Source organism: Dermacentor silvarum, chromosome 4 (assembly GCF_013339745.2).
Source record: "Dermacentor silvarum isolate Dsil-2018 chromosome 4, BIME_Dsil_1.4, whole genome shotgun sequence".
NCBI lineage: Eukaryota > Metazoa > Arthropoda > Arachnida > Ixodida > Ixodidae > Dermacentor > Dermacentor silvarum.
In genome coordinates, this window is record NC_051157.2 from 193,313,603 (window position 1) to 193,328,858 (window position 15,256).

A 15,256-nucleotide genomic window follows, 5' to 3' on the forward strand; every position below is an offset into this window, starting at 1 on the left:
AACAGCTGCTTAAAAATGTGAACTACCATAGCAATGAAGCAATAAGTACAAAATAAACAAAATATGGAAGTTCTACTTGGACCATATTGGGGAAATAGTTTAGAATGGTGAAAACAGTATTATTCAAAAAGAATTTCATATACAATTTGCTTCTGGTACTATTTGATTTTATTATTAAAATTACCATTTGCACAGCCCAAATAAAAGCAACAAAGAGGAAACTATAATTAGACAGAAGTCAGATTACATAATTAAGTTTAAAGATGGCAATGCCATAAGACTTCTACTGGATATTTAACGCTGCAACGCTGGTTTATGCTGAAGCAATACAGTTCTTTACATACCTAACTGATACTTCACATACTGAAATCACTGTAGTTAATGTGTAACTGCAGTGATTGTAACTGCAGTTAATATGTAACTACAGCACTTTGGACATAATGTCCAGGCGGAAAATTGCCCGTCAGCAATACAATAATCATTATTTTTTGCTTCTAGCACCTGAAATCTTTTACAACAAGTTGACTTAGTCAACACAGCTTTACTGGCAGGCACCTTTCAACATAGCTCAGCAAGACAGCCACAAGCCAATATGTGTTGAACCTCGTTTCTAAAAGTTAGTGTTGACTTACATTGTTTGCAGACACAAATCATGGTATAACCAGTGTAGCACCGGCAGCCTGTTCTTGAAATGCTGCCCAGCCCTGCGTCTCTCTATGCTCATTATTATGTCCTGTGGCACAGCTGGCAGCATGTACACATGACCGGCGCGTGCCTGTTGTGGTGAATATGGTGGGCCTTTTTCGAGGACATCTGCTATCCTGCAATACAGTTGATGGGAGAAAAAAAGGAAAGACATTGTGTAGTGCTTTCGGATAACTTTCGAAATTTTAGATGTGACAACCGAAAGAAATAAAAAGCTTCATTGACACAATCTAAAACGAAGACTTAAATACCAAACATCTGCATTGATGCAACACTCACCTAACTTGGCTCTTCTCATTGATTTTAATCCTTCCTTGTTGTGAATAACAGAGTCTAACGAAGGTGTCGAAGTCCTCATCATAGATCTGTGAAAATGCCATCAGGTTAAAATGACTGCTTCAGGGAGGATGAGGAAGTTTGGCCTCAGTGCTGTGCTAAGTTTCCGAGCACATTTCAACTAAAGCAATTAGACTGGTATTCGTTGGTCACAACTTATGCGCAGTTGGTATTGTGTCTGACTTTTATAAAACCGATGTTTAAGCTATTTCACAGTTTTACAAGAAAAACTACCTCCAATGTGCCTCATGACAACATGTGACAACCGAAAGAAATAAAAGCTTCTTTGACACAATCTAAAATGAAGACTTAAATACCAAACATCTGCATTGATGCAACACTCACCTTACTTGGCAATCAGACCTCGGCATGGTCGGTATTAGATCCTAGGGTCCAACAGGGACAAAAAAATCTGTGCTTCTGTGGCATAGTGTTAACACGCACCGCAGAACAACTTAACCTGCCAGAACATACGCTACATAAAATGAAAACTATTCAGCCGGTTAGCAAATCTTCCAGTTCAGAATTAGGCCTAATAAAAAAGGGGGGGGGGGCAGGAATGAATACACAACACAGTTATATTTAGTGCCTTTTACTGATCACCCCTATACAAAATTTATACACTGCACAAATCCAGGACAGTGCATTGTCCTTTCTTTTTCCGTATTTTCACTCTGCTTTTCCGTCATGAGGCACAAGTCAACATTGCGCAACCCTCGTCACAGTGTACCATCTGCACAAGATTCCGCGTTCACTATCAATTATTTTAATGTTGGCTATTCACTTGTCCACCGCTTTCTGGATGCAAAACGCCCGATGCCTCATGACAACAAAGGAGATGTTCACACCTCGGCATGGTCGGTATTAGATCCTAGGGTCCAAGAGGAACAAAAAAAGCTGCGCTTCTGTGGGATAGTGTTAACAGGCGCCGCTGAACAACTTAAGCTGCCAGAACATACGCTACATAAAATGAAAACTATTCAGCCGGTTAGAGAATCTTCCAATTAAGAATTAGGCCTAATAAAAAAGGGGAGGGGGACAGGAATGAATACACAACACAGTTAAATTATAGTGCCTTTTACTGATCACCCCTATAGAAAATTTATACACTGCACAAACCAGAACAGTGTATTGTCCTTTCTTTTTCCGTATTTTCACCCTGCTTTTCCGTCATGAGGCACAAGTCAACATTGCGCAACCCTCGTCACAGTGTACCATCTGCACAAGATACCGGTTCAGGCCGGTTTCGAGTCGGGCTCGGGCCGGGCTCGGGCCCAAGGTAAAGGGGTGACGGGCCGGGCCGGGCAGGTAACGTAGATTATTTCCGGGCCCGGGCCGGGCCCGGGTCTCGCCATAAACGTTTTGGTCGGGCTCGGGTGGGCCGCCCAACGTAAAAACGGGCCCGGGCCGGGCCCGTGCACTGCCCTAATTCATGTTACCGGGCAGCATTGACTGTTCGGAACTCTATGGAGTTCCACCTAGTCCTTTAGTTCAACCAACTCCCGGAAAAGAACTGCGGGGGGTTATGCATTCGTTATGCATGGGGCGGGGGGTTATGCATTCGACCGCAGAGTGGACCGCAGAGGCGTATGTTGCGGCAGGCTGTTTTATGCCAGATGTCCCGGTATACTAAAATTCCAGAAGGGGGGAAGAGACACGAGTCGGGTGTGCCTACCCTCCCCCCACTGCACGTCCCTGCCGTACGTCTAGCTAGGCTACGCCACACGAGACGAGCTGGAGTCCATTTACTTTCAGTGCCGTTTTTTATTTCTCGCTTTCTGTATGTTGCCTTGCGTTGGCATTGACATGCTTGCAATCAGCATACGTACTTACTGTATGTCCCTGCACAGCAAAGACGTGTGGCCTACATCTGGCGTAGATCGGCGCGATAAAGGGAACGTCGTAATATGGCTTAAAAATAAAAATAACAACAAAAAACAAAAAGAAAACACGCGCGAAAGCTTCGATACTTGTCAAGCTCAGCTGCAGTGCACGCGTCTACCGACAGCAGACGAACGGCTCGGCTGTGCTCGCACCACAGCCGACGGCGCCGCTAATAGCGTATTTTCTTCTTTTGTGTATAGTTACATTTAGCAAAATATTGCGGCTTGATTGCGAGCGACGGTGATTCGTACCGAAGCGCCGTCAGCTTTGGCATTGACTTGAACCGGAGAAGGCTTAGCCACGATATCGGCGCCGCCGATAAGCGCCGGCATATAGTGGCTCGCAAACTGCTTGGCCACGTTGGTCTACGGCTGCCGCACAAATGGGTCCCGATCCCATCCTCTGTACGGCGGCCGGGGAATGGGAAGCGGCCTGTATACCGCACGCGGTATACCGCATGTCTGTATACCGACGAACTGTGTGTCAGCGGACCTCACTTACATCCCCAGAATGGGGCATCAGTTAGAGCACAGCATGCGTTGTGCGTACAAATGCAATGCGAGTTTTTCTTTTTTTCCTGAGAAGCAATTGCAGGCCTGAGTGGGTTTGTTTGTGTTGGCAAGCTTGGGACTGCACATGATCGTATACCAGTGGTGTCTTAGGCACGACGGAAAAAAGAATTCTACCAGTCGATCAATGACGCGCGCGCTTAATGGATATCGCTCATTATTTCAGCGCATTGCTCGTCATATTTCGCCTTTTAATTTCGCGAAATTTTGTCACGAATAGGCCTATAGTGCTGCCAGTGTATATAGTTCAATATACAAGGCATATAACTCAAATTATATAGGTTTTTGTTTTTGCGCCGCTTCACTCGATGACGCGGAGGGAAACATGGGCGTGCAGGGGGACTAACTGTTGCCGTTCATCCTGCCGTTACTCTCTTTACGACCAGGGACTAAACAGTTACTCTCAACAATTTGCACACGGCACGCACACTCCTGCAGTTAGGCTTTTAGGGACGAAAGCACCCTTTTTAGGACTAACTGCTCAGTTACTCCCGTTTTCCCCGGCATTTTTATTAGAGTGTATTGCCACTTCTACGAAGGGATGCAAAACTATCGGTAAATTGACTATGGATAGTATCTATAACTTTTTGAAAATATTGATAACGTAAAAACAGTTGCGGCAGAACCCACAACACGATGAACGTGGACGTTAATACGATTAGCAATGTAGCAAAGTAGCGACACAACGTAATGCCAACACAGAGATGCGTCATTTAATTGATGCGTGTATGGCTCTTATCTCGCACTTCCCTCTGGAAATGCTATGTGTTCCTGCGGCACGCCGCGAAGCCCACCCGGGGAGTTTGCGTGAGAGAAGTTTGTCCGACTATATATGACTCGCCTTCAATTGCGCCCAAGCACAACATAAATATTAAATAATTTTTCTTACGCCATTAATGAGCGCCACATACCCAGTGTCATACACCCCCTCGTCCAAGTTGTTACGGTGCTTGGTATCGAACCCTGTTCCCTGAACACCGCAACCAGGTGCTTTACCCATGGACTTCCCGATGGCCCAAGCTGACGGGAAAACGGTTAGAGACCGACACAAATAGAGATAGCTGGATAGCTAGATTGATAGATAGATAGATAGATAGATAGATAGATAGATAGATAGATAGATAGCCCTCATAATATGTGTGAAGTATCTTAAGGATGCTAATCAAATTAAAATGCTATCAATAGCACTGCCGAGAGAATAAGTGGTGAAGGTGCGTCAACATCCCGACGTCCTCTCGCGTTCTCGTCCTCCCTGGAGCTACGTTCCGGTCGCCGCCTGTGCCCGGCTACCCCTACAATGATGGACACTTCAAACCCCGGCTCTTGCCCTGTAAGATCGACGATTGTAACACTGATGGTGCCTTTAACCCTGTAACACAGACGATTCCACCTGCGGTGCCATCTTGGAGTGTAACGCGATCCCCATGTCTTTGCGAGACTCTGCGGTGAAAACGTCGACGACTGGCTCGACAACTACGACCGCGTGAATTCATTCGATCGGTGGCCCAACAGCAAGAAATTGACGCAATACGCCGCGTTTTACCTGACCGGTGTTGCGAAGGAGTGGTATTTCAAGCTCAAAACCAACATTGCCGATTCTTCAACGCTTACCACCAAGCTGCGGCAGATCTTGTCACAGAAGCCGCAAACGCGCCTCCAACTTCCGCATTAGTCTCACACCTCATTGACAGATAATGTCTTGGCTCTGTGCCGCCGTGCGAACCTTGCTTATTCTTCGTAGAAACAGCCAGTATATATCAGGATAACCAATCCATTGATCCCTCTCTGAAGTCCTGTATGTATGTGTTCAAGCATTCTTGTAGTCAGTGTTACACCGCGCCATATTCATCATTACTGCTCAATCACTGCGGGTGTTTCTACTAACACATTAAGTAATAGTTAAAAGAAGCCATTCAGAAATAAAAGAATGGTTCCTTCGGAGACATGCCATCAGCGCGTTATGATTTAGTTTTCCAAGGTCAACGCGGCTTTGTTTGCACGGGAGTGTACAGTTGCATGGTTCCAATTATTCTGCCCTCCACTGAGGCGAATTCGCACTGGGCAAAAGAACCAACGAAGTCGATTGTAAGAGACATGAACATACAATTAACAGCAACCGTCGTACACACAAACCAACTCAGCAAGATACCAAGACTAATAGAAACGTTCATGCAGTTCTAGATGTTCGCACACAAACAATTATATAAAACAGTAAAGCCCGTGACCGGTCACAACTACTTGGCATGCGTCGGTGCAGCTACACGGGAAGGCGTTGCGACAACCAGTCAGATGCAGGGCGTCGGTCGCGTGAGGATAACACGCTGCTTGCTTCTTGAGGATCATCTGCAGCTCGGCCAAGGAGTCGCAGGAGGGGAGTAGGGAGGTCTTGCCTTCAGCACCATGTCACCAGGATCCACGAACACCAAAGGCTGGAGGCAGGACAGAGGCCGAATCGTCACTGCAGTCATGAAACTCGGGCCCGCAGCCCACAGCTTCGCTTCTCCGCCCGGCGTTCCTGAAGTCTCGAGGCTCGGACCCGCAGCCCGACTACCTCGCTTCGCACACTCCGCACACCGGTCTTCCTCGTCTTGTCTTGCCTTGTCTTCCAAACTTTCTCTCATACCCACAACGGGCGATTGGCCAAGAAGCAGGTGGTTTTAATTATGTTTATCAGAAATTTAACAAAAACTTATTCAGCATAGCAGTCGTTAGAAAAATACTGTTAGGAATTTTGAGATAAAATAATTTTGTCAGAAAGTGCAATTATAGGACTAATTCATTATTTTAGAAATTCAGCAGGGTACTCTTCTTGTATCTGTAATGAAACTGTAAACTGCAAGAAAAGCGTCCCTGTGGCTGTGTCCCAAAGAAGTCGCCCCAAAGGAGAGAATGGCTGGCGAGGTTAGAAATACGCCAAGTTTTCGAAATGAAATGAAAGTGTTTTGTTTCTCTTTAAAACTGGCGGCACAAGAGGAAAAAGTGCTCAAGGGATTCGAATTTATGGCAAAAAGAGCATCGAGTTGAAACAGTGAGACCAGACCTGTGTACGTAAAAATTTAGAGGCGCTATACAGCATGTCAATTTTGTAATGAAACTTCCAATTGCCTTGAAGTACACCGATTATGATTCCATGGGAAGCAAAGATGGTGTAAATCAGAAGGCGGTGTTAAAATAGATTTTGTGGAATTTTGAGATATACAGAAATGTCTACCTAGCCGCGGTGACATAAGCTGATGTCGGCAAAACAGATATGACAGGGCCATTAAGTGATGCTCATGCTAGCGAATCAACCAATTCATTTAAGTGCAAACCACGATGTCCCGGCACCCAAAGCAAGTATACTTGCCGCAAGTATGAAGGAAGCATCGAAAAATGTTCGCAAAATTCTTCAATTTGACGAGGCTGTAAGTGCTGTGCGTACAGACAGTGAGTCGGTCACAATAACAGCTAATGTGTAGTTTTGGGGAATCTTTCGTAGTGCTAATATAATCACTATTATTTCTGCATGAAAAATGGGTGTGAAGTCGGGAAGGTGAAGAGAGTAAGACTACTGAAGAGATTCAGAGAACATCCCCCGCTCCTGCCTTCTCATTGCACAGGGAAGCGTTGGTAGCTATTATGTTGTCAACAGCTAGCTGGTTCAGGTGGTCTTGAAATGTATTAAATAAACAAAATAAATTAAACAATATATATTAATATAAAAAGGGCACAGGGTGGTTTGAAGTTAAAAAGAAATAAATTCCTGGCATTTTATGCGCCAAAACCACAATATGATTATGAGGCACGCCCTATCGGTTGACCCAGGATTAATTTGGATCACCTGGGATCAAATTGAGTCCCTAAAAACACTCGTGTATTTACCACAAGTTTTTTTGCATCCCGACCCATTGTAATGGAGCTGCCATCACCGCGATCGAACCTGCTACCTTAGGCTCAGAAGTACAATGCCACTGGGCTACCATGGCGCATGGAGATTTGAATAGACCGATCAACTTGCGCCGTGTGAAGAAAATCGACTTCGATCAACATCGCGCGTCCTTGACATTATTACTCAGACCATCTAGGTAAGTGATTCAACGAAGCTTATTTCTTATAGCGTAGTTTATGAAATATCACACTATATTGTACAGCTGTAGCGGCCGGATCGGCTCGGCATAAACCGACGAGCCGGCGTCGTCTTTCCGTGCATTTATTCTGAAACAGAGAGGTTTGTGACCCTGAGCTAGTCGTCAGTTAACGTTTAGATTATGTAAGTGGTGTCATAGCCTCCTATATACTTTCTGTGCCCGCACAATCACTCCGGGAGCGCCGTTCAACCTCCTCTCCTGACCTCCTCGCAGGTCGCCCGCTAGGGGCGCTGCTACCCCAGAATAGTTCGCTAGCCGCCGTGCATGGTTAAAGGCGGGAAAATTGCGTGTGCGCGTCTCCATTAGTGTCAAATCGAGACAATATCCATTTGCCTCGCTTGCCGACAGTTCACTGGCTTGCTGAGCGATCACCACCTTCCTGCAGCAGTCCACGGCTGGGGAAAAAATGCATCCTGCCTTCGATTGACGCGATGAGCTGCGGCAGGGTATTAAAGGACTGTGGCTGTGAGACTGTCGGTGCCACATTGAGGACGTCTAGCAGCAGCGCAAATGAGAGCCTCCTGGCCGAAAAGAAGGCATTGTGGTCACGAGTGAGTTGTGCTACTTTAAGTGGTTTGATAGGGCGCTTTGCGAGTTGATACCCAGTAGTATGGCGTATTGTTGTGGACCTATATAGATGCAACTCGTACAGTAAGAGAAACGTCCCGGGCATCTCATTTCATGAAATTCCGAGCGATGAAGAACTTCCAGAGAAGTGGCTCCAAGTTTAAATGTGTCAAACGTGGAATGTGTCAGATACTTGCTGAGAGAGATGCACTTTGATTTGTTCTGACTAGAAAGCTCTCGTCTGACGCCAATGAATATTTTTTGGGTCGTTGAGGAGGTCAGCTGGAAGCAGTAGCGCACCCAGGATCTCGTCCAGGAGGGGGTGGGGTGTTGACAGTTTGCCAATACCATCTAAACAGCACTAATTTCGATTTCTTCACGGGAAATTGTCAAAAAATGCGCTTTTTGCGAGTGTGCAGACGATTGCGCGTCTGACATCTTAGTTGCAGTACTCGAATGCGCAAGGAAAGAAAAGGGGTTAAACAAAAGGGGGGGGGGGTTAGGTCGGCCTCAGGGGGGGGGGGGGTTACAACCGGTTGAACAAAAGGGGGGGGTTAGGTCGGCCTCAGGTGGGGAGGGGGTTACAACCCCCGAATCCCCCCCCCCCCCCCGTCGGTGCGCCACTGGCTGGAAGCAATGATCAGACACACTCACGGGCAGTTTTGTGCGGAACAGAAAAGTCTCTGAAGACAGGCATTGCGTCAACATCGACAAACAGCAACGTGATGGACACGATACATAGCACATGCTCGTCGCTACGCCGGCAACTGAGCGTAAGTACTACGCCAGAAGCATCCAAAAATTTCCCAAAGAGGCGACAGCAGCGCTGTTCAACCATTACAAACATTACAAGGCGCAAAGAAACGTTTTGTTCGCCAGAATGTGCAGCACTAGCGATGGTTGGCGGATACCTATCGAGAGCCGTTAAGCTGTTAATGAGCGGGTGTCTTGCAAAGAATGCCTCAGTTTGTTGACAAAGCCCAAGCCCTCGGCGCCATCAGATTCTCTGATTAGGCTTGAAGACAGAAGCCGTCTGCTGTATCGGTCAGACGAACTCGTAGTTCTGCTGAACTCTTCGCACAAATAGGTTGAAGTAGTGCTCGCTAAGCTAAGAAATTTTACGCTGCCGCTGAGGGAGACTGCCGTGAATTCTGCTTAAGTTCTGCGAGAGCGTGAACTATGTAATTGTTCAGTGCCTGAGCATCACGAAAAGCTGTTTGAGATCATGGTGACAAAGTTCTTCCGCCCTCTATTCACTCATTTTGCGCGGAAGATAACGGACAAGAACGACATCGCAAAAGTTTTTTCACAGAATCCCCTGTCACGAAAGCTCCACAAACTTTAAATCCAAATGATGGCAATAAACGTTTTTGTTGTGCAGTTATTAGAGCCGACATTTTTTTACACTGACATACAAAACATATGTAATATTAAGCAGAAGGAAAATCGCTTCATACTAGTACAGATAAGAGCTGTGGTTTTCCTTTTATCGTTCTTTTCTTTTGGAAGAAGCAATGCGCGGCGGCCTGTACGCTTCTGTGTCGGTGTTAAACGCCCGCAGATGTCGCAAAACAATAGAATCGGCACGGTTAATAAAAAATTACGTGATATATAGTTATGCTACAGCGCGCGCCGCCGTAGAGCGTCCTGTATTTCTATTCTGGGGTAGCACCGCCAACTAGTGGTGAGTGACGGCACTAGGCGCGACGACCGGTTTCCTGCATTCTCGTCGCCGATGGGCAGGCATGAAGTATATAGGAGGCTATGGTGGTGTATTGAACGTAAGGCAATGTAAAGGTAGTTGCCAAAGGCTGTATGGGCCGCTTCGCGGAAGTGAGAAGCATCGCGCTGATCGTATTTCGCTGCATTATCAACCGCAATTTGCTAAACACATTCCGAGTGTGGTGCAGTTGGAGCTTTCCGAGCACTGATAAACCGAGCAGTAAACACGCACGGAAATGCAGGCCCGATATTTTGTCGCTGTGTTGCGCGCTCGATTCTGCCGTTCTTGTAATGCGCCCTTAACGGTCAGCTGATCCCACCGATTACGCGCGCCTACGTACCATCGCTCTGACCACCACCCAGGCGATACGCAACCAGGAGAAATATGGGAAATGGCAAGGCTGCTTTACATATGATATTATTGTGACGCGCAGCCGAGAACGCCTGTGTAGTGGGTGGCGAAATGCCGATTTGTCTATATCATTTTCGTGCAGCCGTCTCTGCTGCATAGGTTATCATGGGTAGCTAGCCACTGACGGGCATGTGCTTTAAGGGCTATGAAAAGTTTGTCGCTCACGGAGAAACGTGCTCGCCCAAGCACTTGAAATTTTACGGAATCGTAGTTCGTGCCGCGTTCGTGCTGCATCATCATTCTTTTTGCATTGATGGTTATTGTGTATGGATAGTTTGTTGCTAGCACTTTCCAAAAGCAGCTGCGTTTTCAGTGGACCTTTATTTGTGGAAGACGACAAAGTTAGCTCATTAAGCAGCATATGGTCAAGGCTGCGGGAGTTAGCTGCACGTGTGCTGGTCCTCATAGTGCGGTCATCTAAGAGTATGGTTGAAACAGTAAGAATAATCACGCCATATAAACCTTTGGCTTATGAAATTTTATTATATGACAAGCTCATAAAAGTGTGTTAGCACTCGACTATGGTAGGTTGCAGCATGCTAAATATTATTTGTCGCAGGCCTGAATATTATGATTATGGCATGTAGACCTATAACCGACAACCAGGAAAAGTGGACCGGTCAGACAAAGTCACTGAACCCATTCTTTGGAAAAGAACACATCTATACGTATGTACAACATTATGTGTTAAAGTGGAACCAATTTATAAATAAGCCGAGACATGGGTTAAAGTTTGCTTTGCAGTGCGTCCCCTTGCCAGGACACGTAAGTAACCTTTCTTAGGGTGATTATGTCACCACAAAATGTTTGTTGACAAATAACACCTATGAAATTTCTCCGTAGAGCAGGTTGAATAGCAAAATCATGACATGGCAATGAATTTAGAAATAATCTTAGCCATTCAGAACAATAACGAAAATATGAAATAGTATGTGCCTATTTCTTGAATGCCACGGGGCTTTTAAAACAGATAGAATGCGCATAAAAGAACATCAACTTTCAGCTCTTGCACACAGCAGCTTGACTTAAATGACATTGAATTTTCAGCAAGCACATCCACAGAGTGGTATAAACATCTGCATGCCACATATTTACCTAATTATTATTTGGACTGGCTGTAGCATCACAAGGACATTTTTTCGGGCAGGTTACAGAGTAACAAACATCTGAATACAAAAAGTGCAGTGCAAGAATCTAATATTTTAGCACAAATATGAAAAAAAGGGATGGCGAATCGGGGGGAAGGATTTGAACACAAAACTGGAAGCACAGAAAGAGAAAAAACAACCACACAATAAACCTACAAAAAGAGGCAGGTCATGAAAGCATCCGGCAGTCAGTGTGTGCAACATAAAAGTGCACCTACACACTGCAAAATAATAAACCTGCTTAACGAGTGAGTGCTGCAAATCTGCTGGACATGCCAGGTAATGTCCTGTCATGTAGTACCAGAATGTGTCGCAAACTATGGGAGGCCTACTATCAGCAAACAGTGTCTGACACACGCGCATGATACCACTTAATCCTTCAACATTCCTCAAAAATGTGATAGAGTTCATAAAGGCACGTGGAAACCTGGCAGCACACTGCGAGTTTGGAGTAAGCCAGTTAAGTCTGTGACATAATAAAAATCCTCAAACTGGTCATTTCTCATTTAGTGAAGCGCTGCTTCGTCAAATGCTGACGTTTCAGACATTCTCAAGGATTGAGCTTTCACTCTGACAGAAATTGTTTGCGTTCTCTGTCCCCAGTTTGCTTTTAGTGTATTGTAGACATAGGTCGGCAAACTCACTCATCAGTCAGCTCACTCGAACTCACTCAGACTCAGATCGAGCCGTGAGTCTGAGGTTGAGTGAGTCCGGGGGAGTAATATTTTCGTGAGTGTGAGTACGAGTGAGTCCGGTTGCGAAAAAATTCGTGAGTGTGAGTCCGAGTGAGTCCAGTTCAGGAAAAATTTTGGCAAGTCTGAGCCTGTCTGAGCCAAGTCTGAGCAAGTGTGGCAAGTCTGAGCCTAAGCGCAAAATATAAATCGTGAGTGAGTCTGAGTGAGTCTGAGTGAGCTCCACTTTTTTTGCCGACCTATGATTGCAGATATAGAACTGTGTTTGCAGTGTTGAGCTGCGGGCAGGTGCTTGTCCTTTGTCAGTAGCCTGTTATCGCTTATGCTTTACCAACTGGATTGATTCATTGACTCAGTTGTTCAGCACAGTACACTGTGACAAAAGGCAGAGAGATAGAGATGCCGTTTTATGAAGCTTGAGGGGTCATTTACCACACAATTACAATCTTTCAAAACAATTCTTGAACTCCAGGTATAAATTGCAATTCAATAAAAATGGTATTATTCACTTTATCTTTCCAGGTGTACATCTGCACTCAATAAGTTGCACACTATATGCTGACATTATAATATTCCATGCAGGTACACAGAAAGCAAAGGTGCTCCAAAACATCGAGATGCTGGGATACGCCTCTTCACATGAGGACATCTACAGAAGCTATAGTTTTTGGAAAGCAGTGGTGCAGAGACTGTTGTCCGAGCAGAAGTGCTAGCTTCCATGACTACTAGGACCCTGTACAAGGCATCCATAAAGTTGTATAAATGTGATGGTGAGGTAGTTTCGGGGGGCTGCACCTGCGTTGCAGGCAAAGGTGCAGTGTGCAAGCACATCTGCTGTGTCTTGTATGGTTTAATGTACATTGCACAGCATGATTTGGCATCTGTGCCAGACTGTCTCTCGTGCACAGATACGGAAAGACAGTGGTATCACCTCAGAGACCCCCGGAAGGTCACGGAGATTTTGAGAATGTAGTCTTTTCCAAGGACACCTGCGACAGGATCAGCTGTGCACCCGAACGACACCAAAAGCGAATGCAGTATTCCTCATTGAAAGCAGACAGAAAGGTGATGAAAACACCCAGCCTGACAAACTTGCATGGCAATCTTAAGAAATGCGCCCTCGACATCTTTGCCCACATTCTCGAGGCAAACGACTTTTTGCCCGTGAGAATTGCAGAAACAGCAAATTGTGCTGAAGAAGACAAAGCAATGCCTAAACGATGGCTTGATGCTGTAAAAGCTGGAAGTGCAGTGCAGTACACAGTTGATGACGTGAGTGCTGCGGAGAATGCCACAAGGCTCCAGAGTGGATCACCCATGTCGCATCATTACCGGAAAGGAATTATAACTGCATCATCCGCGCATAGAGTGTACACATGGGTGAATGGTACGTGCAAAAGAAAGATGGGGCCCCATGATGTGCGCTCTCTGCTAAGCACTATCATGGGTAAGAAAGTGCGTGCTACTTATGCCATGAAGCGGGGCCTTTTATGCGAAAACAGGGCAAGGAAGGCCTTCCTTGAAAAAAAATAAACTGCACGTGGACATCGACGTGGGGCAGTGTGGTCTTTTTTTATGCCGCAGCCATGTTTTCCTTGGGGCAAGCCCAGACGAAATCGCTACATTTAGTTGTTGTGCACCACGCCTTTTGGAGATCAAAAACCCCATGAGAATTGATGCATTTTGCAAGAATGAACTGCGTGGTGGATGCCTCAAAGCCACCAGCGGGTATTTTACCCAGGTGCAGGCACAAATGGGGTTTACCGGTCTGAAGAGTTGTGTCCTCTTCGTGTACAGTGAAGAAAAGTGTGTGCAAGTTCCTGTACTTTTTGTTAAGGCATTCTTCAGTGAGCTGGTAAAGTGCTGCAAGTTTTTTGCTGACCAGTACCTGGTGCCTTATTTCTCTGGAAATTGGCAGCTTCCTAATCAGTGTAAATTAATTTACTGTTCCTCTTTGTCATACCTTTCTGCATGATTTATATTCTGCTGGTGTATTATGTACTATGCGTAATCTCACATTAATGCCGTGTGCAGAAAATTATCCTCGGTACTAATATATACCATGTATCTGGCCGAGGATTGGCACAAAGCTGCTACATAGCAGCTCTCTATCTGTAATAATAATAATAATAATAATAATTGTTGGGGCTTAACGTCCCAAAACCACGATATGATTATGAGACCCGCAGTAGTGGAGCGCTCTGGCCATTTCGGCCACCTGGAATTCTTCAACGTGCACCCAAATCTAAGTACACAGGCCTCAGGCATTTTCGCCTCCATAGAAAATGCCTTGTGTAACAACACAAGAAACAATGAACATGCCACGTTCAAGCTGGTTTGTGCGAGGAATACCCCAATGACGTTCAATGTAACGCGGCCAACTGTCACCAACAAAGCCAATCTTGATATCGCAATTTATCTACAAATGAGCCAAAGAAGCAAGACTGCTTGCCCTCCTGCATATCAAGCCCCAACAAAGGATTGACATTCATTGCTTCAACCTTCAACGATGCCACAAGGAATACCAACTGGTTTGGATTATGGACCCCGATGCAACGACATAGCGAGGACCATCTATGATGATACTTAGGACCTTACGATGTACGTGGACATACTGGTGTACTGGACTATGATGTCATGCTTGGTGGCATGACGCAAGAACTGTTAATGCGTTCGACCCGAAGTTTGCCATCTGCTGCAGCCCATGCCACGTGCGATTGTTTATTTTCATGTGACCTACTCATATTACCACTGCTCAGCACAAAGCATGTGTCTTGCCACTATCTCTGTTCTGCAAGCGTTTTTGCCTGCACTGTGAATACTCCAATTACTCGCCACAAGTACGCCCCAATAAACAAGTCAATCTGTACTGGTTTAATTGTTTGCGTCTTCACCGACACAACCACGTGACAGTAATTTTGTTTGAATGAAAACCCGTATAAAAAGGTAGAAAAAGCTTTATTCCTAACTGCGGGAGGTCGAACGTGTCTTCGCTTCGAGTGCCTAAGAATGGCTTTGTCTGTCGTTAATGTTTCAAGATGTTGAGACACTTACACTAGCAGCAACGTTTGGATTAAGCAATGAAACTGTACAT

At 45.6% G+C, this 15,256-nt stretch overlaps 1 protein-coding gene across 1 annotated transcript in view; it reads right to left on the reverse strand.

The window, feature by feature from the left end:
- The window catches only part of LOC119449144 (uncharacterized), a 146,248-nt gene that overhangs the window by 115,653 nt on the left and 15,339 nt on the right, over positions 1-15,256 (reverse strand). The window lies entirely within an intron of this gene.